Source organism: Pongo abelii, chromosome 4, assembly GCF_028885655.2.
Source record: "Pongo abelii isolate AG06213 chromosome 4, NHGRI_mPonAbe1-v2.0_pri, whole genome shotgun sequence".
Lineage (NCBI taxonomy): Eukaryota > Metazoa > Chordata > Mammalia > Primates > Hominidae > Pongo > Pongo abelii.
Window position 1 is genome coordinate 166,709,119 of NC_071989.2, and position 25,988 is coordinate 166,735,106.

Here is a 25,988-nt window from a genome sequence, read left to right on the forward strand (position 1 = left end):
GTAGCCCAAGAGCAGATCGAAAGGCATCACCTTGTTGTACCTCTAGCCTGTTGCAAGTCTTTTTTTTTTTTTTCTTGAGCATCTGAAATCCTTTATTCGAACATAATTGCTGTTTCCAAATAGAAGACACAGAAAGCAGACAGTGAAAACAGAGCCCAGTGACGAGAGCCAGCCCCTTGGCTGGGGACCCTCCCCTACTACCTGATGGACCAGCTTGGCGACCTCTGCCCCTCCCTGGACCCCGGGCCTTTGGCATAATGCTGATGAGGGGCTGCATCAGCCCCTTGATTCAAAGCAGAGATTTGAATGGGCGCTGGAGAGTGGGACAGTGGAGAGGCCAGGGAGGGCCAAGCAGCCCAAGTGGAGGAAGCCAGGAGCGGGCGAGATGGCATCTATCTGCTTTCTGAAAAGGGGCGCGTAGGGGCCTGCAAGCAGGTGGCGATGGCAGCTGGGGCGGGTCACACGCCGACATCCTTCTCATGGCCCGTCTTGGGAACAGCTTCCAGCAGCGGGTCCCTGGGACCCGCCTCTTCTCCCACCTTGACCTCACTGGCCTTAGAGTTGGGGATCCAGAGGCCGGAGTCAAAGCAGCGCTGCATGTGGTACTTCGCGTCGGTGGGGTCCCCCTTGCTGATGGCGTCTTGCAGCATCTGCACATCTTTCACATCGAAGCACTTCTGGAGTTCCTCAGGGAGGGACTTGTAGACCTCGACGGTGTCCAGGCCGCCAGGGCCGAGCTGCTTCTCATGCTCCTCCTCCTTGTACTCCTTCATGGCCTTCTCGATGGGCAGCTTGGCACGGCCCCGCACATATTCTTTGAAGGCTTCCAGATCGTCGTTGAAGCCCTCCACGTACTGGCGATCGGCTGTCCTAATCTCAGCGAAGAACTGCGGGAAGCAGGCCCGGGGGTCCACCTTCAGGCTCTTGGCCAGCTCCAGGATAAACTACATGACGATTGTCTGGGAGACCACCTGCTCCATGAGTGCACATTTCTTCTCCACCTCTAGATCAAAGCACCAGATGACCAAGTAATTGGCTGTCTCCTCGCACACCAGGTGGACGTTGTCCGACAGGTACTCTTGGCTGTCATCCCAGTGGCGAGCATGCCAAAGTTCTTGGTCTGTTTCTTGTACTTTTCCACGAAGGTCTTGTGTTTCTGCTCCCTCACCTGCTCTGAGTCCTCCTCGGCCTTCTCAGGTTTGGTGTTGACCATGTTCTTGCTGAAGCCGTCTTTGCTGAGCATGTCCACGTTCCAGGGCATACTCTTCTCCTTCTTGTGCATCTCCTCCAGCTTCTGCTCCCAGCTCCGATCCTCGCGTAGCTGCTGTGCCTTGGCCTGCAGCCACTCCAGCTCTGCCTTGCCGCCCTCGGCCACCTTCAGCTCCTTCAGTTTCCTCTGGCACTTGGCCACCTTGTGCTTGCACTCATGGCAGCCCCTTTCCGGTTCCTCTTCTCCTTCTGGGACTGCTCCATGCGCTCCCCCCGGGCCTGGTGCTGCCAGTGGAGGAGGCTGGCCGTGTCCATGTTGGCATGCGTCTCGTCTTCATCATCAGACACCTCTATGTGGTCCCACATGCTGTAGTCCACCATCTTGCCTTGGTGGCCCAGCCTACTCTGGCTTGGGTGGCAGCGGCAGCAGCGCTGGAGACTCCCAAGGCAAGTCTTAAATCTCTTCATGTGTGGAACCTACGGACACCATCAACAAGTCTGTTGCCAAGTGAGGGGGAAGGTCCTTGTAGTTATAAAATGGCTCCACATAGGGTTTAGTTCATCTTTATGAGGGATATGGAATACATTTATCCATGGAGCATTCATTATTTGCTCCAAAGTGTCTCTCTTGCTGGAATTGAGAATGAGAAATTTCTTAAGCAGGTTTTCACCTTCCATGAACAAGTAGAAGTGAATGTGATACATTCCACTCTGTACTTCATCCTACAGCTCCTTGAAGTTCTGTCCATCAAAGGCAGGGATCCATTGACCAGTGTATAGAAGCTGACTCCTGAGATCCATGGTGAGTCCATCATACTTTTGACCATGAAGGGTTCCAGGGCAGCAAAAGGGATAACCGGAAGATAACCACCTTGTTGACAAAGGCAAATTTGTTGCCGATGCCAAAGTCTGCAATCTTGATGTTCATGTCAGCATCCAAGGGCGGGTTTTCTACCATATATATATGTATATGTGTGTGTGTGTGTGTGTGTGTGTGTATATATATGTATATGTGTATATATATGTATATGTGTATATATGTATATATATGTGTATATATGTATATATATGTATTTTTTTTTTTGAGACAGAGTTTCACTCTTGTTGCCAGGCTGGAGTGCAATGGCACAATCTCGGCTCACTGCAACCTCCACCCCCCGGGTTCAAGTGATTCTCCTGCCTCAGCCTCCTGAGTAGCTGGGATTACAGGCATGTGCCATCATGCCTGGCTAATTTTGTATTTTTAGTAGAGATGGGGTTTCTCCATGTTGGTCAAGCTGGTCTTGAACTCCCGACCTCAGATGATCCACCCACCTTGGCTTCCCAAAGTGCTGGGATTACAGGCATGAGCCACCACTCCCGGGCTATATACTGTTTTGAGATGGAGTCTTGCTTTTGTCATCCAGGCTGGAGTGCAGTGGCATGATCTTGGCTCACTGCAACCTCCGCCTCCTGGGTTCAAGCAATTCTCCTGCCTCAGCCTCCCAAGTAGTGGGTATTACAGGCGACTGCCACCACGCCTGGCTAATTTTTGTGTTTTTAGTAGAGACAGGGTTTCACCATGTTGGCCAGGCTGGTCTTGAACTCCTGACCTTAGGTGAACTGCCTGTCTTGGCCTCCCAAAGTGCTGGGATTACAGGTGTGAGCCACTGTGCCCAACCATCTGCTTTTGAGTCTCTATGGACAACAAACTTCTCATGACAGTAATGTACAGCAGATACTATCTGGCGGAATTTGACTTGGTCATTTTCTTACCAAGCAAAAGGGGCTCACTGCTCAATGCACTACAAGCCAATGCAATGACTCCAGGTTTTGAGGAAAAGCAAAGCTTTTTATTACAGGTTAACCAATAAGGAGATAGGAGTCCAACTCAAATCTGTCTGCTTGTGCTGGCTTTAAGGCAATATTATTAGAAAAGGTTTGAGGGTGAATTCTGAGATTAGCAGGTGGTTGGTGGAAGGAAAGGGGAGGTCTGGGAAGTCCTCCAGCATACGCAGCTATCTCTTCACACTTCCTCGTGGGTCACATGTGCAAATTTGGGAGGAGTTAGTGTGAAACATCTGGTGGAGATCCAGACTGCGATGTAAGCAACCTTGTTTTACACAGATTCCATTTGGCCATATTGGTTCCAACCAATTTCAGTCAATTTTTAAATCTCATAAGCAGAAGGAATTTCAGCAATTCAGCAAGTTATTTCTTATCTGCCATCCTGTAAACTCAAGAATTTCTGTTAGTCATTGGTTTCTTGAACTCTTTGGGGCATGGTTTCACTCTTTTTCTTTCATACTTCCATGAGGCAGGAGGACTCTTCTCCAGCTGTGTAGTCGTGACAAGGAATCTTGTTCTCAGTCTCAACCCCTTCAAATAATTTCACCATGGTGGGATGATTCTAAGCCTTCATGCTTTTTACTTCGCAGGATTGTCTCTGGAAGCTAGAGGAATTCTGTTGAGTCTGGTCAATGATCCCCCATGGCTACATATTTCCCAGTAAGGATGTGCCAGGCCAGCTTTGACAGGCAAAGATACCCTTGATGATGGTGTTGAGGAGCTGGTGTTTGCTAACATGGGTGTTCTTAGCTGAGATGGACAAGAGGCCCTGCCGTACATTGGACTTACTGCTGGGCTTGAAGGCAGAGTGCCCCAAGGTCAGCTGAAAACTGAGAAAAGCTAGAGAGAAGCTTGGTCTAGATCATCTCAAAAGAAAAACCACTCCCAAAGACCACCTGACCAACTGATCTCTATAATGGGATCAAAACACAATGCTAAACTAAAAATAAACTAAACTCAAATACTAACAAAATTTTTTTTTAAATGAGGAAAAGAATGGCTGGTGCTGTGGCTCACGCCTGTAATCCCAGCACTTTGGGAGGTCAAGGTGGGCGGATCATGAGGTCAGGAGATTGAGACCATCTTGGCTAACACGGTGAAACCCCGTCTCTACTAAAAATACAAAAATTAGCTGGGCGTGGTGTCGGGTGCCTGTAGTCCCAGCTACTCGGGAGGCTGAGGCAGGAGAATGGCGTGAACCCGGGAGGTGGAGGTTGCAGTGAGCCGAGATTGTGCCACTGCACTCCAGCCTGGGCGACAGAGCGAGACTCTGTCTCAAAAAAAACAACAAAAAAAATAATAATGAGAGACAGGAAATGAATAAAGAAGAATGAGAGAAAGAAAAAAAAAACAGTCTGGGTGCAGTGGCTCACTCCTGTAATCCCAGCACTTTGGGAGGCCGGGGTGGGGGGATTACTTGAGCTCAGGAGTTTGAGACCAGCCTGGGCAACATAGTGAGACCCCATCTCTATTTATAAAAATTAAAAAAAAAAAAAGATAAAAAGAGAAAAAAGTGAGAAAAAGAAAAAAGGATAAGGAAAAAGAAAACAATGAGAAAAATGAAAGTAAAGAAGACCAAGAAAAAGGGAAAAATGAGAAAACTAAAAAAAGAGAAAGAATACAAATGGAAAAATGAGAAAAAGAATTAAAAAAAAGAGAGAGCAAAAGTTAATAACAAATGAAAAAGACAGAAACCTACAATGCCAAAAAGAAAACAAGGAAACTTTGGGCAAAATCCCTTAGGTCATTGAAAACCAGCCTCCTGAGCTAGAAAGCCTGGAAACCTAAGCCCAACCAGGGACTTATATACTTGCCTGGAATTCTAGAACAGTGGCTTCTTAGGAGGTCATAGCAAGAAAGGGACCTATCATGGCTGATGATAACCCACAGTGGTTTCCTCATTTTTTGGTCTCAAGAAAGCCTTACTCTTAAAAAAATTTTGAGAACCCTAAACAGCAACAGCTTTTCCTTTATGTAGGTTATAGATATTGCTATTTGCCTTATTAGAAATTAAAACCCCTCTCCCTCTCCCTCTCCCTCTCCCCTCTTCTTTCTTCGGTCCCCCTCTCCTTCTTTCTTCGGTCTCCCTCTACTTCTTTCTTCGGTCTCCCTCTGTTGCCAAGGCTGGACTGTACTGCTGTGATCTCAGCTCGCTGCAACCTCCCTGCCTCGGCTCTTGTGATTCTCCTGCCTTGGCCTGCCCAGTGCCTGGGATTGCAGGCGTGTGCCGCCACGCCTGACCGGTTTTTGTATTTTTGGTGGAGACGGGTTTCACCGTGTTGACCGGGCTGGTCTCCAGCTCCTGACCTCGAGTGATCTGCCCGCCTCGGCCTCCTGAGGTGCTGGGATTGCAGACAGAGTCTCGCTCACTCAATGCTCAATGTTGCCCAGGCTGGAGTGCAGTGGCGTGATCTCGGCTCGCTACGACCTCCACCTCCCAGCCGCCTGCCTTGGCCTCCCAAAGTGCTAAGATTACAGCCTCTGCCCGGCCGCCACCCCGTCTAGGAAGTGAGGAGCGTCTCTGGCCGCCCATCGTCTGGGATGTGAGGAGCCCCTCTGCCCTGCCGCCCCGTCTGGGAAGTGAGGAGCGCCTCTGCCCCGCCACCATCCCGTATAGGAAGTGAGGAACGTCTCTGCCTGGCCGCCCACCCCCTGGGATGTGAGGAGCGCCTCTGCCCGGCCGCCCCGTCTGGGAGGTGAGGAGCGCCTCTGCCCGGCTGCCCATTGTCTGGGATGTGAGGAGCACCTCTGCCTGGACGCCCATGGTCTGGGATGTGAGGAGCGCCTCTGCCCGGCCGCCCTGTCTGGGAGGTGTACCCAACAGCTCGGAAGAGACAGAGACCATCGAGAACGGGCCATGATGACAATGGCAGTTTTGTTGAAAAGAAAAGGGGGAAATTTGGGGAAAAGAAAGAGAGATCAGATTGTTACTGTGTCTGTGTAGAAAGAAGTAGATATAGGAGACTCCATTTTGTTCTGTACTAGGAGAAATTCTTCTGCCTTGGGATGCTGTTGATCTATGGCCTTGCCCCCAGTCCCGTGCTCTCTGAAACATGTGCTGTGTCAACTCAGGGTTAAATGGATTAAGGGCAGTGCAAGATGTGCTTTGTTAAACAGATGCTTGAAGGCAGCATGCTCGTTAAGAGTCATCACCACTCCCTAATCTCAAGTACCCAGGGACACAAACACTGCCTAGGAAAACCAGAGACCTTTGTTCATGTGTTTATCTGCTGACCTTCTCTCCACTATTATCCTATGACCCTGCCACATCCCCCTCTCTGAGAAACATCCAAGAATGATCAATAAATACTTAAAAAAAAATTAAAAAAAAAAAGAAATTAAAACCTATACGATGCTTCAGTGGCTTCTTCATTTCTAGCTCAAAAACCTATAACAATTTTTGGCTTATTATGTTTTTAAATGTCCAAATATGTGGCGATTTTTAATTTATCTTTTTATTAGTTTTTAAATTTTATTCATATTTTAGTTTGTATCTGTAATAAAAGGACTCTGTATAAACAAAAATAACTAAAATACCATTCTAAAAACAATAATTCCTCAATATTAACATCTTTTCCGTGTTAAAAATTTTAATTGTCCCATATATTTTGAATTAAAAAATTTTATTTTATTAAAAAATTTTGTTTTCATTTATTTATTTATTCATTTTTGAGCTAGGGTCTCACTCTGTCACCCAGGCTGGAGTGCAGTGGTGTGATCTCGGCTCACTGCAACTTCCGCCTCTCGGGTTCAAGCAATCCTTCCACCTCAGTCTCCTGAGTAGCTGGGACTACAGGTGTGTATTTTTTAGTAGAGATGGGGTTTCACCATGTTGGCCAGGCTGGTCTCGAACTCCTGGCCTTAGGTGATCCACCTGCCTCGGCCTCCCAAAGTGCTGGGATTACAGGTGTGAGCCACCGCACCTGGTCATTTTGAAATTTTTTGTTTTTCAGATTGTCTATTAGAATCAGGAACCAAATAAGGTCCATATATTGTGATTGATTGATATTATGTCCTTTAAAAAGCTTTAAAAATCTATCAGTTTTCACTCTAATCTCCTTTATAATTTATCTTTGAGAAATACAGATTGTCAGCATCCTCCTCTTTGGAGTTTGCTAATTGTATTCGTGGTATAGATTAATCAGTTTCTCTGTATTTTCTGTACATTGATGGTTGAATCTTGAGGTTTGATCAGATTTAGATGTGAATTTATTTTGGTAAGACTCCTTCACAGGTGGTGTTCTGCTCTTTTATTAGGAGCCACATGATGTCTGATGAGCTCTCTTTTTGTGATGTTAGCAGACTTTCATTCTAATTTCCTAGATCTATTAAATCATGATCAGTAACATGATGGTTAATTTTAGGTGCCACCTTGACTGGGCTAAGGGATGCCCCAATAGCTGGTACATATTATTTCTGCATGTATCTGTGTGAGCGTTTCTGGAAGAGATTAGCATTTGAACTAGTAGATTGAGGGTTTTAGTCTGTTTGTGCTGCTACAACAAAATACCTGAGACTGGGTAATTTTTTATTTTTATTTTTGTATTTATTTATTTGTTTTTGAGAGAGAGTTTTGCTCTTGTTGCTCAAGCTGGAGTGCAATGGTGCGATCTCGGCTCACCACAACCTACGCCTCGCCTCCCTGGTTCAAGTGATTCTCCTGCCTCAGCCTCCCAAGTAGCTGGGATTACAGGCGCGTGCCACCATGCTGGACTAATTTTTGTATTTTTAGTAGAGATGGGGTTTCACCATGTTGGCCAGGCTGGTCTTGAACTCCTGACCTCAAGAGATTGCCTGCCTTGGCCTCCCAAAGTGCTGGGATTACAGGTGTGAGCCACCGCACCTGGCCTATTTTTTTTTTTTAATAGGGATGGGGGGAGGTCTCATTACATTGCCCAGGCTGGTCTCGAACTCCAGGGCTCAAGCAATCCTCCCACCTTGGCCTCCCAAAGTGCTGGGATTACAGGCATGAGGCTGTCACACCTGGCCGAAATACCTGAGACTGGGTAATTTATAAAGAACAGACATTTATTTCTCATAGTTCTGGAGGATGGAAAGTTCAAGATCAAGGCTCTGGCAGTTGAGGATGTTTGGTGAGGCTGCATCCTCTAGACAGGCGGAATGCTGTGTCCTTGCATGGCAAAAAAGCTAACGAGCAAGCTAAAGACCTAGACAAATGGCATAAAAAGCCTTTTATCATAAGGGCCTTCATCTCTTCCACGTGAGAGCAGCCCTCGTGGTGTAATCACCTGTTAAAGACCTGTCTTTTAATACTATTACCTTGACAACCCCTGGATTTTGGAGGGGTGTTGTCACATTCAGACCATAGCACTAAGTAAAAAAGATCCCCCTCCCTCATGTGGGTGGGCAATATCCTATCCGGTGAGGGCCTGAATAGAACAAAAAGGCAGGGTAATTGTGAATTCAATCTATCTGCTTGATTTGGGACATCCAGTGCTCTTGCTCTGCGACATTGGAGCTCCTTGTTCTTAAGCCTTCAGACTCAGGCAGGGATATTCACCATCAGATCTCCTACTTCCTGTTTTTGGACCTTGGCACTCAGACTGGAGATTATACCATTGGCTTTCTGGCTCCCAGGCCTTCAGGCTTGAACTAGAACTATACTGCTTGCTTTCCTGGGCCTCCAGTTTGCAGATGGCAATTTATGGAACTTCTCAGCCTTCATAATCATGTGAGCTAATCTCTCATAATAAATCTCTTTCTATAGATCTACATATATGCTATTTGCTTTGTTTCTCTGGAGAACCCTGACTAATACAAATAGCAAAATAAGGCCAGGTGCTATGGCTCATGCCTGTAATCCTAGCACTTTGGGAGGCCGAGGCGGGCAGATTGCCTGAGCTCAGGAGTTTGAGACCAGCCTGGGCAACACAGTGAAACCCCATCTCTACTAAGAATACAAAAATTAGCTGGGCGTGGAGGCATGCGCCTGTAGTCCCAGCTACTTGGGAGGTTGAGGCAGGAGAATTGCTTGACCCCAGGAGGCAGAGGTTGCAGTGAACCGAGATCGTGCCACTGCACTCTAGCCTGGGCGACAGAGCAAGACTGCATCTCCAAAAAAAAAAAAAAAAAAGGCAAAATAATAAATCTATCATCCCTTCTTTAATTATTGGCTGGAATACTTTAACAAAGAGAAATGTGTCATCTATTGTTATAAACTTCTAACTCACTTAACTTGGGATGAGAGATGACTTTATGATTCCTGTTCTTGCAATAAAAGGTATTTTGAAAGATTCCAAATTAAGCCAAAGAAATAAATTGCTAAGAGAGGAATTTTGGCATCAGAAACATCACTTTAAATGTTTGAGGTCCTGAGAATATTTGAGGTCTTGTTATGGCTGAAATAATATAAAGTAAATAATCTACAGTGCTACCCACAGCCCTCAACAATGTGCCCAACCCGCAATACACATTCAGTACATATTAGCCATTATTAACATCATATAATCTAACCATCGCATTTTAGATGTGGAAAATTCGGGGTTATTCATTTGTTTTTTCATTCAACAAATGTTTACTGAGCCCTTATTAAACTCTCTGAGGAGGCACAGTTCTAGGGGCTGGGGAAACCACAAAACCAAGTCTCTGAGTTTGTTGTGCTTTGTTGTGGGTTGTGGGAAATCTAAGAGGGTGATAAATGATATGAAGGAAATAAACAGGGTGAGGTGTTAGTCCTACTCGGTGGGGCATTACTTTAGGTGGGGTGCTAACATTGGGAGAAAGGAACCCAATAGGTAGAGGTGTAGAAAGAGGACTTTCCACGCAGGGGATACTGCAAGTGCAAAGGCTCCGAGGTGGGAATAAGATGGATATGTTCCAGGAGCAGAAAGGCAATCAGTGTGGTTGAGTCTGAATGAGCAGGCAGAAGGGTGGTAGAAGGTCCATGTAGAGAGACAGGTGGAAGTAGAGGTGAGAATCCTGTTTTTCTGGTGGCTTCTGCGTTGGTACATTTTGTGTATCACTTTGTATGATTCTGGGGCCCACTTTGTACGATTTGCAGCTACAAAATACAGTTGTTTTCAAAATCACTTTCCTCATCCTGCCTGTTTAGACCTGTGCCTTTTGAGAGCCAGTTCTGAAGCAGACAGCAGTTCCGTGCTGCAGCCCAGGTTTTCTTTCTGGCGGCTTGCAGCCCCTGGTGTTTTCAGGGACCGCTGGTGAAAGCTGCTGATTTGGAGTTGAAGAGCCAGCCCCAGGGCCATTCCAGCTTTGTGCTCTGCCCTGACCTCTGGTGGAATCGGCCTGTTAACACATAGACCAAGTGGGAATGTGGAAGTCCTTGCCTCCTTCTCCCATTTGGCTGGGAGTATGCGATGTATTATGAAGGCCTCCAGCACCTCAGGTCCGCCTCAGGTTTTCAGGACCTTTGGAGGGACAGGATTTCAGACACTGCCATAGGATGGCCCAATGACTTTTGACCATCCAACACCTCTTGGCCTCAGGGATTGGCTCAGAAAGGGCACATGACCCAGTCTGGGCAAGTCAGGTCTTCCCTAAACATTTGTACGGGGACCTTGGGAGACAGAGCATCTTTTTACCTGGGATTTGGAGTTATAATGTCCTTTTATACTTGGACTGCCAGTCTCCATCTCTTTGGCCACACGAAGGGAGACTTCCTGAGAATTTAAATCAATACTGAGGAGGAAGGTGGGGTCTGGAGATGTGATGGGAGCCATCATTTAAGCTCCTGCTTCGGTTTGGGCTTAGACTGAGTCAATAAATAACTTTTTCTCTTAAGCTGGTTTCAGTTGGGTTTCTGTTGCTTGCAACTGGAAATCTCCTAATTACTATGTCAGTCAGTGCTAGCCATCACTATTAGTAGTGGTAGTGATCAAAAGTAAGTTTGAGGTAGATATACAATGGCACTCTATGGCAGAAACCACATTTGTCACTATAAAGTGATCTGTTTTTCTGTTTCTAAATGTTGGTGTCTCTCATTCCATAAAGGCAGGAACCATATTTGTTTTGCTCATCAGTCTAGCTCACTGTCTAATTGAGTAAGTCCTCAATAAATACTTGTGGAATGAATAAATAGTTGCATGGCAATGTTTACTGATGTGAGAAGGTAACTTACATTCTCTAATACTATTGTAGCCATCTAGGGGAATGTGCTTATTCTTTAGCTAGTCATGCTGAAGGGTTTATGGGCAAAGTTGGATGATATCTGCTGCAACTTAGTTGGTTCAGGAAAAAAAATTATATCTGTATGTGTATATCAATGACACAACCACAATGTGAAAGTTTAAGAGCTTTTAGCACTCACTACAACCCCATGCACCCATCACTCAGATTCAATAATGATCTGATGAGCCATCTTGTTTCATTTCTACTCCTACTACCTTCCTCTCTCTATAGACTTATTTTGGAATTATTTACTTTGAAGTAATTTCAAGCTTGCAAAAAAATTGCAAGTATAGTTTGGAGAATACCCAAATACTCTTTATTTAAATTCACTATTTTTTAAAATCTTATCACGCTCCCTCATGTGCAATGTTTGTGTATACATATCTGTATGTGTTTACAGATATATGTGCATGTAGACATAAAATCATTAATTTTTGGACCACCTGACAGTAGGCTGCATGGCTAAGGCCTCTTTACTTCATGTATGTGTATATGTGTGTTGAGAGAGAGAGTACAAATACAGCAAAATGTTAACCATTATTGAAATTAAGTGGTGGCTACAGAGGTATTCATTGTACTATTCTTTCAATTTCTATGTATTTAAAAATTATCAAAATAAAAAAATAGGAAAAGAAAAAAATATTACCATTGTCTTGATGCACAGTCGTGATCACCCTGCTTTTAAGAAATTTCCAGTCATGTCTGGGCATGGTGGCTCAAGCCTGTAATCTCAGCACCTCGGGAGGCCAAGGCGGGCAGATCACTTGAGGTCAGGAGTTAAAAGACCAGCCTGGCCAACATGGTAAAACCCCGTCTCTACTAAAGATACAAAAATTAGCTGGGCGTGGTGGTGTGCACCTATAATCCCAGCTATTCAGGAGGCTGAGGGAGAAGAATTGCTTGAACCCAGGAGGTAGAGGTTGCAGTGAGTCGAGATCACGCCACTGCACTCCAGCCTGGGGGACAGAGTGAGACTCCATCTTAAGAGAAAAAAAAGAAATTTCCAATCCCCGAATTGTAGGAAATTCGGAGAAATTATGGAAAACCTGTTTGCATTATAAAGAAATGTTCATTTTCTGGGAAAAATATCTCAAGTCTTTTTCAAATAATAGCAATTAAAATGATCCAATGAAGTCATACAGTTCAGCTGTAGAGGAAACGAAATTAGCCCAAGAGAACAAATCTTTTCTTTCCTTTCTCCCTTCCTTTCTTCCTTCATCTTTCCCTAGTTTGCTAAAATTTTTTAAAAAGCTTTTTTTTTCAGATTATAAAGTCACTGTAAAAAAAAGTTCAGACAATAATGAAAGGGGTAAAGAAGACATTAAAATTATCCACGATGTTACATTCTAAAAATAATAGTGGAAACGCACAAAACACTGTTCTAAACACATTCATAATTTACTAATAGCCCAAGGAAGTAGTTTCTACTATCATTCACATTTTACAGGTGGGGAAGTTGAGGCACAAAGTGGTTAAGTAAATTTCCTAAGATGAAAGTCCAGCTCCACCTAAGAGTTGTAAGAGCTTGAATTCGAACTCAGGCAATCTGACTCTAAAACCTGTGCTCTTCACCACTGTCCTACCCCACCTTGCTGAGAAAAAGGTACTTCAAACCCTTTGGTAAATATTCCTTTGTACAGATGTGCACTCTTGCTCACATACACACAAGTGCACACATACACAGTCACGCACATGATCATATGCATATACCCAGACATGTGCACATAGTCATGTCACAAACACACATATGAGCACATCCACATTTTACAAAACAATCATTTTATTTATGGCAGTTGACATGGTTAGGCTTTGTGTCCCTACCGAAATCTCATCTTGAATTGTAATCCCCATAATCTCCACCTGTCAAGGTTGGGAGCAGGTGGAGGTAATTGAACCTTGGGGGCGGTTCCCCTATGCTGTTCTCGTGATAGTGAGTGAGTTCTTAGGAGATCTGATGGTTTTATAAGCGTCTGGCATTTCCCCTGCTTGCATTCACTCTGTCCTGCCGCCCAGTGAGGAAGGTTCCAGCTTCTCCTTTGCCCTCTGCCATGATTGTACGTTTCTCGACGCTTTCGCAGCAATGTGGAACTGTGAGTCAATTAAACCTTCTTCCGTTATAAATTACCCGGTCTCAGATATTTCGTCATGGCAGTGTGAGAACAGACTAATACAGTGCTTCATGACTCATGTTTTACATGCAAAAGTAGGCAGGAGAGTTTAATGAACCCTTGTTTTGAGTGAAACAATCAACTTTACTGTCTCCAGCACCTGAGAGGCCCAGAAAGAAGAGGACCACCAAGGGGACTACTGGCTTGGGTTCCTTTGTGGTGGCCTTGCTATCCAGGGTCAGATTGCAGGCATGGCTTCAATGATGTAACCACAGTGTGAATGTTTAGTTTTTAGCACTCACTACAACCACATGTGCCAATCACTCAGATTCAATAATAATTTGATGACTCATCTTGTTTCATCTCTACTTCCAGTACTTTTTCCTCTCTATAGATTTTTTGGAATTATTTACTTTGAAATAGCTTCATACTTGCAGGAGTATTACTAGTATAGAAAATACCCAGCTGGGCCGGGTGTGGTGGCTCACACCTGTAATTCCAGCACTTTGGGAGGCCGAAACCGGAAGGTGGAGGTTGCAGTGAGCCGAGGTTTTGCCACTGCACTGTAGCCTGGGCAATGAGAGCAAAACTCCGTCTCAAAAAAAAAAAAAAAAGAAAATACCCAGCTGGGCGTGGTGGCTCACACGTGTAATCCCAGCCAGCACTTTGGGAGGCCTAGGCGGGTGGATCACCTGAGGTCAGGAGTTCGAGACCAGCCTGGACAACATGGTGAAACCCCGTCTCTACTAAAAATACAAAAAATTAGCTGGGCGTGGTGGTGGACACCTGTAATCCCAGTTACTTGGGAGGCTGAGGCAGGAGAATTGCTTGAGTCTAGGAGGTGGAGGTTGCAGCGAGCCAGGATCTCACTACTGCACTCCAGCCTGGGTGACAGAGGGAGACTCTATCTTAAAAGAAAATACCAAATGCCCTTTATCCAAATTCACTAATTTTTAACCTCTTGCCATATATGTTTTATAATTCTCTCTCTCTGATTTGCTCTATATATGTATATATATATCTGTGTGTGTATATACTTGTGTGTATATATATATGAAATCATTAATTTTTGGGCCATCTGACAGTAGGCTGCATGGCTAAGGCACCTTTACTTCATACCTCAATGTCCGTTTCCTGAGAACAAGCATATTTTCTTACATAGCAGTAGTAACTAAATGGAGGAAAGTTAATTGATAACAATACTTACATCTATGGTCCATATTCCAGTTTTGTCAATTGTCCCAATAATGTCCCTTATAATATTTTTTTAACCCCTAGTCCAGGATCTAGTCCAAGATCATGCATAACATTTGGCTGTCATGTCTTGTTGGTCTCCTTTCATTGGAACTGTTCTTTAGCCTTTCTTTGCCTTCGATGACATTGACATTTTGGAAGAATAAAGGCTATTTATCTTACAGAATGTTCCTCAATTTGGGTTTATCTTAAGTTTTCTCTTGGCTATGTTCAGGTTAGGTCTTCCTGGCCAGAATGCTACTGGGCCAGGACATTGTGTCTGTCTCAGGAAATCACATCTGTGGGTACACAATGTCCATTGATGATGGTAATTTTCATCACTGGGTCAAGGTATTGTCCAGTTTCCCTGTGGTATGACATGCTTTTAAACATTTAATAACATATGCTATTTTTTTTTAAAGCAAGAAAAGACCTACAGCGTTATTTTTTCGTTATGGTGGTATTGCTACCACCATTATCACCATCATCACATCACCATCATGCAAGATTTCTATGTTGGGTGCTGTGTACCTGCTTTACCTGCTTTACTACAAAATCACAACTGCTCTGTGAATAAGAGGAACATGTGGCTGAGTGTGATTAAGTAACTTGCCAAAGGCTGCATAGAGCTCAAACCTGGCTGGCTGGCTGTGATTGTTTTTTATGTAGTTCTCTAACTTTATATGTTTTGCTTATTTCTCAGTCTTAACCTTTTATAAACAATGCTGCGATGAATATCCCAGAAAACATATGTTTATAAGTTGTCAAAATCCCAGCCCTTAGGCCTCTAGACTCCATCTCTTCCTGAAATATTAATGAGATAGATATTCTTAGGTAAACAGAAATATATATCCGCAGCAGTAGGTCATCTTATAAAGGCACGCTGGCTGAGAATTGGAAGGAAGTCATCAGGTTGATCATTCTATCCTGGGCAAGAAACTTCTCTACCGATGACTTAACAACAGAAATAGTTACCATAGTAATAACACCGCTTGAATACCTCCCTATATGTGAAGCACTTTTCCTTTGTGATTTTATTAATCTTTACAATAACTCTGTGAGGTAGATATTATCGCCCCACATTCAGAAGACAGGAAACACCTGGTGGCATCCCTGACAGATCGAAGTAGTCACTGCTACCAAGTATCTATGAATGGGGAACTCTCTGCTTTGCAGAGTAGACCGAACCACTTATTCATCACTCTAATTGCTTGCTTCTGTAAGTAAGAATTCACTTAAAATCATTATAAAATTCATGGAATTTACTAACTCATTTTTGCATGAGAGAGCTTGCAATGTTTCAATACTAACAATGGACACGGCTGCCATATGTTGAGCATTTCTAAGAGGCCAGCATTTGTTCTTGGTGCAATTTTTGCTGGTATAACCTCATTTCTGCACAATGACCTTGTTGGGGGTGCTATTATTATCTCCATCTTATATATGATGTGACTGAGGCCTGTCACTATTAAGTAGAGAGACCAAGATAGTCCCATGTCACTGCAGGTACTTACCTGGTGACTTTAGAAACTGACCTCCCTAGAAAGGTGCCCAAAGGGCTGGGCGCAGCGGCTCACGCCTGTAATCCCAGCACTTTGAGAGACTGAGGTGAGCGGATCACCTGAGGTCAGGAGTTCGAGACCAGTCTAGCCAACATGGTGAAATCCCATCTCTACTAAAAATACCAAAAATTAGCCAGGCGTAGTGGTGGGTACCTGTAATCCCAGCTGCCCAGGAGGCTGAGGCAGGAGAATCACTGGAACCAGGAGGCAGAGACTGCAGTGAGCTGAGATCGTGCCACTGCACTCAAGCCTGGGTGACAGAGTGAGGCTCCGTCTCAAAAAAAAAAAAAAAAAAAAAGAAAGATGCCCAAGGACAGAAGGTCAGTGAGGTCACCATAGAAAATGATCAACTCAGAAAGACAGAAAGCAGCTGGCCAAGTTCCTTTCCAAAGGTTTTCAGAGTTTCATAGTGTGTATGTGTGGGTTGGAACAAGCAAAATTTAGATTAAAATCTAGCAAACATTAAGGATCATATAAACAAATGTATCTATTAGCATCTATTGATGTTATAGAGGCTTACTGTTAAAACCTAACAGTGGAAACTTTGCTGTGTGCAAGTTTACTTTGGAATTTATTCTACATACACCTCTATTATGGGTTGAATTGTGTGCCACTGGCCAAATGTATTTAAGTCCTAATTCGCAGAACCTATGAATGTGACCCGATTTGGAAATAGGATCTTTGCAGATGTAGTCAAGTCAAGAAGAGGTAGGGTGGGCCCTAAGCTAATATGACTGGTGTCTTTTTAAGAAAAGGAAAATGCCACGTGAAGACAGAGACACAAAGGGAGAATGACATGTGACAACAGAGACGATACCAAGGACTGCTGGCCACCAGCAGAAGCTAGGAAGAGGCCAGGAAGGATTTTATGTAAAATCTCAGAGAGAGTAAGGCCCTGCTACCATTTTGATTTCAGATTTCTATCATCCACATTGTGGGAGAATAAATTTGAGTTATTTTAAGCCCCCTGATTTGTTACTGCATCCCTAGGAAACTAATACAACTTCTTGTTCACTTCTAGGAGTGTGAGAATTTTCGGCTGGGTGCAGTGGCTCATGCCTGTAATCTCAGCACTTTGGGAGGCCAAGGTGGGCGGATCACCTGAGGTCAGAAGTTCGAGACCAGCCTGGCCAACATGGTGAAACCCTGTCTCTACTAAAAATACAAAAATTAGCCAGGCATGGTGGTGGGCGCCTGTAATCCCAGCTACTTGGGAAGCTGAAGCATGAGAACGGCTTGAACCTGGGAGGCGGAGGTTGCAGTCAGCCAAGATTGTGCCACTGCACTCCAGCCTGGGCGATAGAGCTAAACTCAGTCTCCAAAAAAAAAAAAAAAGGAGTTTGAGAATTTTCCTCAAGATTGGCAGGTTATTCAATTGTACAGACAAGACATTTTGGTTGTGTCTGTTCCCTTTGAGGTTTTCAAGCTTCGGTGTGTATAAGGGATTTATATATAGAACTGTATGTATGTATTCTCTAGGTGGTTTTGAGGATTTTTTGTTGTTTATTTTGGCTGTATACAATTTTCTTTCTTTCTTTTTTTTTTTTTTTTAATTGAGAAAGTCTTGCTCTGTCACCAGGAGTACAGTGGCACGATCCCAGCTCACTGCAGCTTCTGCCTCCCGGGTTCAAGTGATTCTCCTGCCTCAGCCTCCTGAGTAGCTGGGATTGCAGGCATGCACCACCAGGTCTGGCTAATTTTTGTACTTTTAGTAGAGATGGGGTTTCACCATATTGGCCAGGGTGGTCTCCAACTCTTGACCTCAAGTGATCTGTCCGCTTTGGCCTCCCAAAGTGCTGGGCTTATAGGTATGAGCCACTGTGCCCGACCAATTTTCTTATTTGATCATTTAGAACATAACCCCTAATTTTCTTTGTATCGTGTTCTCTTTACTTTCTGTTCCGCGGACAGTTTTTCTTGGAATATTTTGCCTAGAGGACTTGTCAACCTGTTCTTCTTTGACTATGTTACAGTAGATTCGTGTCTGTCTTTACATGTGTCACCGTTGGGACTGTTATCTCCCTTTTCCCAGGCATGGACTCTACTTCTGTCAATGAAATCTAACTGTGCTTTTTTTTTTGTTGTTAAAGCAGCCACACAGTTATTTAACTGAAACCCCCACATCCTTTCTTAAAAAAGTGTATAGTTCTTAAACCAGGTTTACCTTATTCAATACCTTTGTTAAAACCTAAATATAGGATGTCTCATTGCTCTTGTTAAATGCTACTTTGTTTTCGCTCCACCTCTGACTCTTTTTTTATCTTCCATTTTGTTGAAATAGTCTTGCTCCTGTGAGGGCAATTTCTTACTATGTATATGATCTCCAAGTATCATAAGTAATTTTGACTTTTAAAAATATTCATTAAGGGCTGGGTGTTATGGCTTATGCTGTAATCCTGACACTGTGGGAGGCCAAGGCAGCAGGATTAGTTGAGTCCAGGACTTTGAGACCAGCCTGGGCAACATGGCAAGACCTCATTTCTACAAAAAAAAAAAGTAAAAATTAGCTGGGTTTGGTGGCATGCATCTGTAGTTCCAGCTAATCTGGAGGCTGCATTCTTAAATATGTGGAAGTTCCTCTCATCCTCCAAGTTCATAATTCACAGATGCCCCGAAGTGCAACATTTTTTGGCCTTCTCACAGCCATCACGGACTGACCTTATAAGCTTTTTGCAAAAATCTGGTTGGTGAGCGCTGAGTGCTTTTGAAGTTCTGTTCATAATCTGGAAATACATACTTCCCCTTAGTTATTAAATGACCAAAAAAATTCACATTTAATAAGCGTTTTAATAGGAGATAGCCCACATCGATCCCATTAAACAGACCCGTTGGGCTCATTTGTCATTAACTGGCACCCACATCAGACAGAGTGGGTCTCAAGGGGAGAAATGGAGGAAGTCGTCTTTCTTGCTGGTCCTTATACCAGCCAGGGTCCAACACTTTAGTCCCTAAGCAGCCTCTGAAAAGGGACCCTGTGGATATGCAGGTGATAATTTTACATGGTAAATGTTGGTTTTTCCTCACATCAGTAGCTATCCACAGCAGTTCTCTGGGGACCTTTTCAAAAGCCAGTTTGAACATTTGTTCCTTAAAACACAGATTTTTATTAATAATGAGAACACATTAAAATTGCCAAGTTGTTGATGGGAAAGCCCTCAGCAGCCTTTTAATAAACTCAAGTGAGTATAATATACATCTACAAAATAGAATTAGGGCTTTAAATTTTTAAAAATTGATTTTAGACATAAGAATTCAGTCTCATTGACATGTAAAAATAAAAAAGCATGCAAAATGTTCAAAGTATTCTCTTTAAAAGTATCTTAAATTTTTTTTAAAAAACAAATGTTTTAAATATGCATGTCTTTTATTAGTTTTAAATACATAATTGATAAATATTTTATATATTTAATGTGTACAGTATAATTTGATAAACATTGTGTAATGATTATAACCATCAAATTAATTAACACACCTATTACCACCCATGCTGTACATTAAATCCTCAACTTGTTTTATCTTATAACTTAAAATTGGTATCCTTTGACCAACATATCCCCATTTCTCTCATTCCCCAGCCCTGGTCACCACCATGGCACTCTTTGTGTCTGTGAGTTTGACCTTTTTAGATTCTACATGTGAGTGAGATCATCCAGTATTTGTCTTTCTGTGTTTGACTTATTGCACTTAGCATAATGTCCTCCAGGTTTATTTGTGTTGTCACAAATGACAGGATTTCCTTATTTTTTTGTGGCTGAATAATATTCCATTGCATATATATTATATACATATTATATATGTATATATGTGTGTATGTGTATATATGTTTGTATAGGTGTATATATACATATGTATATGTGTGTATATGTGTATATATAAACACACAATGAAATATTTTATATATCACATTTTCTTCATTCATCTGTTGATAGACACTTAGATTGGAGGTGCAGATATCTCTTTGAGATACCGATTTCATTTCCTTTGGATATATGATTGCTGAATCATATGGCATGTCTATTTATAAAATTTTGAGGAACTTCTGTACTGTTTTCTGTAATGGCTGTCTCCATTTACATTCCCATCAACAATGTACAGAAGTTCTCTGTTTCCACACCCTTGCCTTATTATCTCTTGCCTTTTTGATAATAGCCATTATCAAATCCTAACAGGTGTAAGGTGATAGTTCATTGAGTTTTTGATTTGCATTTCTCTGATGATTAGTGATGGTGAGCACCTTTTCATATACTTGTCGGCCATTTGTATGTCTTCTTTGGAAAAATGTCTACTCAGAACCTTGCCCATTTTAAAGTCAGGTTATTTGGTGTTTTTTTTTTTTTTTTTTTTTTTTGCTGTTGAGTCGTGTGAGTTCCTTATATATTTTGGATCTTAACCCCTTATCAGATATATGATTTGCAAATACTTTCTCCCATTCCATAGGTTGCCACAGAAGCACCCACTCTTCTGGGTGCTTCTCATTTCATTGATTGTTTCCTTTGCTGTGCAGAAGCTTTTTAGTGTGATGTAGTGCTGCTTGTTCATTGTTGCTTGCTCACCTGTGCTTTTGGTGTTATATCCAAACAATTGTTGCCAAGACTAAATGTCAAGGAGCTTTTGCTGTATGTTTTCTTTTAGGAGTTTTACAGTTTCAGATTTTTACATTTAAGTTTTTAATCTATTTTGAATTAATTTTTGCATATGGTATAAAATAAGGGTCCAATTTTATTTTTTTGCATGTAGATATCCAGTTTTCCTGACATAATTTATTGAAGAGACTTTCCTGTCCCCATTGTGCAATCTTGGCATACTTTTCAAAGATCAGTTGACCATATATGCATAGATTTATTTCTGGGCTCTCTATTCTGTTTCATTGGTTTATATGTCTGTTGTTTTATGCCAGTAACATACTGTTTTGACTACTGCAGTTTTGTAATATAGTTGAAATCAGGAAGTGTGATGCTTCCAGCTTTGCTTTTTGTCAAGATTGTTTTGGCTATTCAGGGTCTGTTGTGATTTTATACAAATTTTACGATTGTTTTTTTCTTTTTCTTTTTCTTTTCTTTTTTTTTTTTTGAGATGGAGTTTCACTCTTGTTGCCCAGGCTGGAGTGCAATGGTGTGATCTCGGCTCACTGCAACCTCCGCCTCCCGGGTTCAAGCGATTCTCCTGCCTCAGCCTCCCTAGTAGCAGGGATTACAGGTATGTGCCACCACCCCTGGCTAATTTTGTATTTTTAGTAGAGATGGGGTTTCTCCATGTTGATCAGGCTGGTCTTGAACTCCCGACCTCAGGTGATCCACTCGCCTCAGCCTCCCTAAGTTCTGGGATTACAGGTGTGAGCCACCACGCCCAGCCTGTTTTTTCTATTTCTATGAAAAATGCCGTTGGAGTTTTGATAGCAATTGTGTTGAATCTGTAGACTACTTTGGAGAGAATGGACATTTTAACAATATTAATACTTCTAATCACAAAAGGTGATATATCTCTCAATTTATTTGTATTCTACAATTACTATGCCAAGAGTTGAAGGGTCAAAGGAAAAAGTGTGATATAGCAAGCTACTTCAGGAAGCTATCCAATAGAAAAACTTCTGTGTATTCATAGTATATACTTAAAAGATGTCCATCAAGGCCTTGCATGTAATGGTAGAAAATTAGAACCCTTGGTATGCCACAGGATTAGAAAATTAGCATCCTAATGTCTTTTTGAAGGGGGATCATTAAATATGTTTGGTAGATTCATACAATGTGATAGTAGAATGTCATTAAAAGAAAAGAGGTAGATCTTCAAGAAGTCCATGAGAAAAAACATGCTCTAATGTGAAGAACACATGCTTCTGAACAATCTCTCTTTCATCGTTGTGTCTCAAGCTTCTGCTGAGATATTCATCTATCCAGTTTATCACTCTCCATGTGATGACTCTTCCTGAGCTGTTTGTATTAATTTTGTCCCTAAAAGACGTTTTGTCAATAGTGCTGTTTGCTAAATATGTCCGGTTCTCACTCTTCTGGGTGCACGGTAGGATTTGGCCCTGTTATTATTACATGAAGCTAATATAGAAAGGCTGGGCTCCTGGCTAAACCCCACCCTCACGCCTGGCACCTCAGCGCTAAGTGCAAACAGCTGACCCTGATACAGAAGGGCTGGGCTCCAGGCTAAACTCCACCTTCAAGCCTGGAACCTCGGCCCTAAGTGAAGACAGCTGACTCCATTTTTCCACCCGAATGATTGCCTGTTTGGCCTGCTACACCCCTATTCTGTGCACATAAAAAGACTTCACCTGGCAGAGTAACAAAAAGAGGCTGATGCAAGTGATCAGGATACACGCTGCTGAGCATTGAAGACTATGGATAGATGTGGCTAACTTCAGACGGTGCAGCTTCAGGTAAAGATCACCTTCTTCCCACACCATCTTCTTTCTAATTCCCCATCCCGCTGAGAGTCACTTTTATTGCCCAGTAAAATCCTCTGCATACACTGCCCTTCAAATAGTTCATGTGACCTGATTCTTCCTGGAAACCGAACAAGAACTCGGGTGTCAAAAAGGGCAGGTGCAGGGGGCTGTCACCCTGACCCTTCACTGAGCTGTTAACACTTAGCCATCCATGGACTAAACATTTAGTTGCTGGTGACAATGTCAAGAGCTCTTTCTCTCTGCAAAGTAAGTGGCAATGTTCAAGACGGCAGCTACTCCATCAGCTTGGGTCTCTGAGGGATTACAAGGAACAGAGTTCTACCACCCACTCATGATGTACATGTAACATGGGTATGAAATATACTTTTGTTGTTTTAAGCCACTGAAATTTTGGTATTATTATTGCAACATAACAGCCTATTCTGACTGACAATGTCTATGGTACATTCCATTATGATGTCCATTTATTCCTTTTTTTTTTTTTTTTTTTTTTTTTTACAAAGTCTTCCTCTATTGCCCAGCCTGGAGTACAGTGGTATGATCTTGGCTCACAGCAACCTGCGCCTCCCGGGTTCAAGTGATTCTCTTGCCTCAGTCTCCTGAGTAGCTGGGATTACAGGCACCCACCACCACGCCTGGCTAATTTTTGTATTTTTAGTAGAGGCAGCATTTCACCATGTTGGCCAGGCTAGTCTCAAACTCCTAACCTCAGGTGATCTGCCCACCTTGGCCTCTCAAAGTGTTGGGATTACAGGCGTGAACCACCGCACCTGGGCCCATTTATTCCTTTTGCAAGGCCTGTTCAGATTTGCTGGCTCCCTTTATTGGTCTCCTAATTTCTATGTCTCTTTTGAAGGCATGAGAAAATTCATCTGTCCTTTCATACTACCCTTTATGCCTTCTATAGTCTATAGCTCACATGCATTGGTAGCACGCAAAATACTGCAAAACTACTGTCTCCCAGGATTCCAAGCATAAAGTGGGGCATAGATGTTATTTATTCCCAAATTCCCAGACTTATCTGGCGTGTATGTGTCTCTATAATTTCTTCACTTTTGGACTACAGCGGGAGGGACTGAATGCAGTGTTGCTTCCCAGAGATGGGGAATCTAAGGTCTATAAAACTCAAGTGTCTTCCCCGAGTTATACACCAATAAGTTATGGAACTGGGACTCAAACTCTTTGAAAGCTTCCATATTTCTCGCATCCCTTCTAACTCTTCACCCTGCCCCAGCACAGAGAAGTTTTTCTCCTCTCTTTGTGTCAGTGAAAAAGTAGCCAAGCAATACCCCCCTCCCCAAACACTTGTTTATGTCAGGATCTTTGCTTTTGGAAGGTTAAAGCTGAACTTTATTTCTCATAGTGTTTCTTCTGTGGCCATCCTTCCCTTCGAGAGTAAAGGTTAAGGTCTTGTTTGAACAGAAGAGTAAAAAAGGGGAAAACATCAACCTTCTGACACAGAGAAACAAAAATAAAATGAAACAGTCCACTGATTAATTCTTCAACATTTTATCTTGCCATAAAATGGACAAATAAAATGATTCGTCCTGCTTGGCTGGGTCTTGGCTCTCTTTCTATCTCATTGGTTCTTCCTTCTCAGCCTCTTCCAGTCATTCCTCTCCACAACCTCTTCTTGGAGGGCCTTAGGCTATCTTTGGCTCTCTTATCAATCTCTACTTCTCCTCTAGGGATTCTTGTTCAATCTCATGGCCTTAAAGTACCTTCATATGCCATCAATTCCCAAGTTTATATGTCCTGCTCAGGACCTCACCTCTGAAGTCTTCTATTTGGCATCCTTATCTGGCTGTCTAATAGACCTCTCAAACCCAATGTGTACAAAACGAACTGTTGATCTTCCTCCCATAAACTTGCTACACTTACATATTCCCCAATGTTTCAGTTGCTTAGCTGTAAACATTGGTATCATTCTTGATTTCTTTCTTTATGCCATACCCTACATTCAAAACATCAACAAATCTCGAAGACACTATCTTCAAAACCTATCCAGAATCTGACTACTTCTCACCCCTTCCACTTCAACTACGCTGGTCCAAGCTGTTGTCATTTCTTACTTACGTTATTGCAAAAATCTACCAATTGATCTCTCTGCTTCCAGTCTTGCTTACCCCGAAGAGCCTATCCTCAAACAGCAGCTAGAGTTGTCCTGTTGAAACACATAAGTTAGACTGTGTCACATTTCTGCTCAAAATTCCCCATTGATATCTCATCTGACTCAGTAGAAGCTCAAGTTTTTACAACAGCTTACATGGCCTTACCTAATCCACACTCCTATTTCCTGGCTGACCTTCTTTCCTTCTACTCTTCTGTTCTATCATTCTGCTCCAGACACACAAGCTTCCTCTCTGTTCCTCAAAATGCCAGTCACACCTGGAATGCTCTTCTCTCAGAAATCTGCCAAGGCTCACTCCTTCTTTTCTGCTAAGTCTTTGCTGAAATGAGACCTACCTTGACCTTTGCACTTAAAATTGCAAGCCCTTCCCGATTGCCTTCATTACTCCTATCTGTTATTTTCCATAGCACTCATCACCCTCTAACATACCACATGATTCATTATTATATTTATTGTTTACTATTGGTCTCCCCAGAGTAGAATGTAAGCTCTAAGAAAACAGATAATTTTGTCTTTTTTGTTCATTGTTGTTTCCATAGCACCTAGAATCCTGCCCACACATAGAAGATGGTCAGTAATGATTGTAGGGTGATAATGAATCAAAATTATCTAGGCTTGTTCTTCTCTGATACTTTTACTATTATGTTCTTCTCTGATACTTTTACTATTATTATTAAAATATTTTCCTTTCCTTTTTTTTTTTTTTTTTTTTTTTTTAATTGAGACAGAGTCTCACTCTGTCGTCCAGGCTGGAATGCAGTAGTGTGATCTTGGCTCTTTGCCTCCCGGGTTCAAGCGATTCTCCAGCCTCAACCTCTAGAGTAGCTGGAATTATAGGCATCTGCCACCACGCCTGGCTGATTTTTGTATTTTTAGTAGAAATGGGGTTTTGCCATGTTGGCTAGGCTGGTCTTGAACTCCTGGCTTCAAGCGATCCACCCACCTCAGCCTCTCAAAGTGCTGGGATTACAGGCATGAGCCACTGCACCCGGCCAGCCTTCCTTCTTTTCTTAATGTTCTCTGCTAGGTTCATTCTATCTGAACTCTATTAGAACTGGTCTTCCATCCTTAGAAGACTTCTGTTTTCTCATATCCCAATGAGCTAGAGCTGTGCTTCTCAAACTTCAGTGTACCCACATATTACCCACATATTTGTTAAAACGCAAATTCTGATTTGGTAGGTCTGGGTGAGGCCCGAAATTCTGCATTTCTAACAAGTGACACCATTACTGCTGCTCTGGGGGCCACGCTTTGAGTAGCAAGGAGAAGAGTCTGTTTAAAATCTGTCTTAGCACTTTTCCTGCTGTTTTCTGGAAGCCTGGCTTGAATAGGGAGGGCTCTCACCACCAGCCACATCCATT

The 25,988-nt window shown here is 42.8% G+C and overlaps 1 pseudogene; it reads right to left on the reverse strand.

The window, feature by feature from the left end:
• Positions 1-458: 458 nt before the first annotated feature.
• LOC100437129 (hsp90 co-chaperone Cdc37-like) lies at positions 459-1,590 on the reverse strand (annotated as a pseudogene).
• Positions 1,591-25,988: the final 24,398 nt, after the last annotated feature.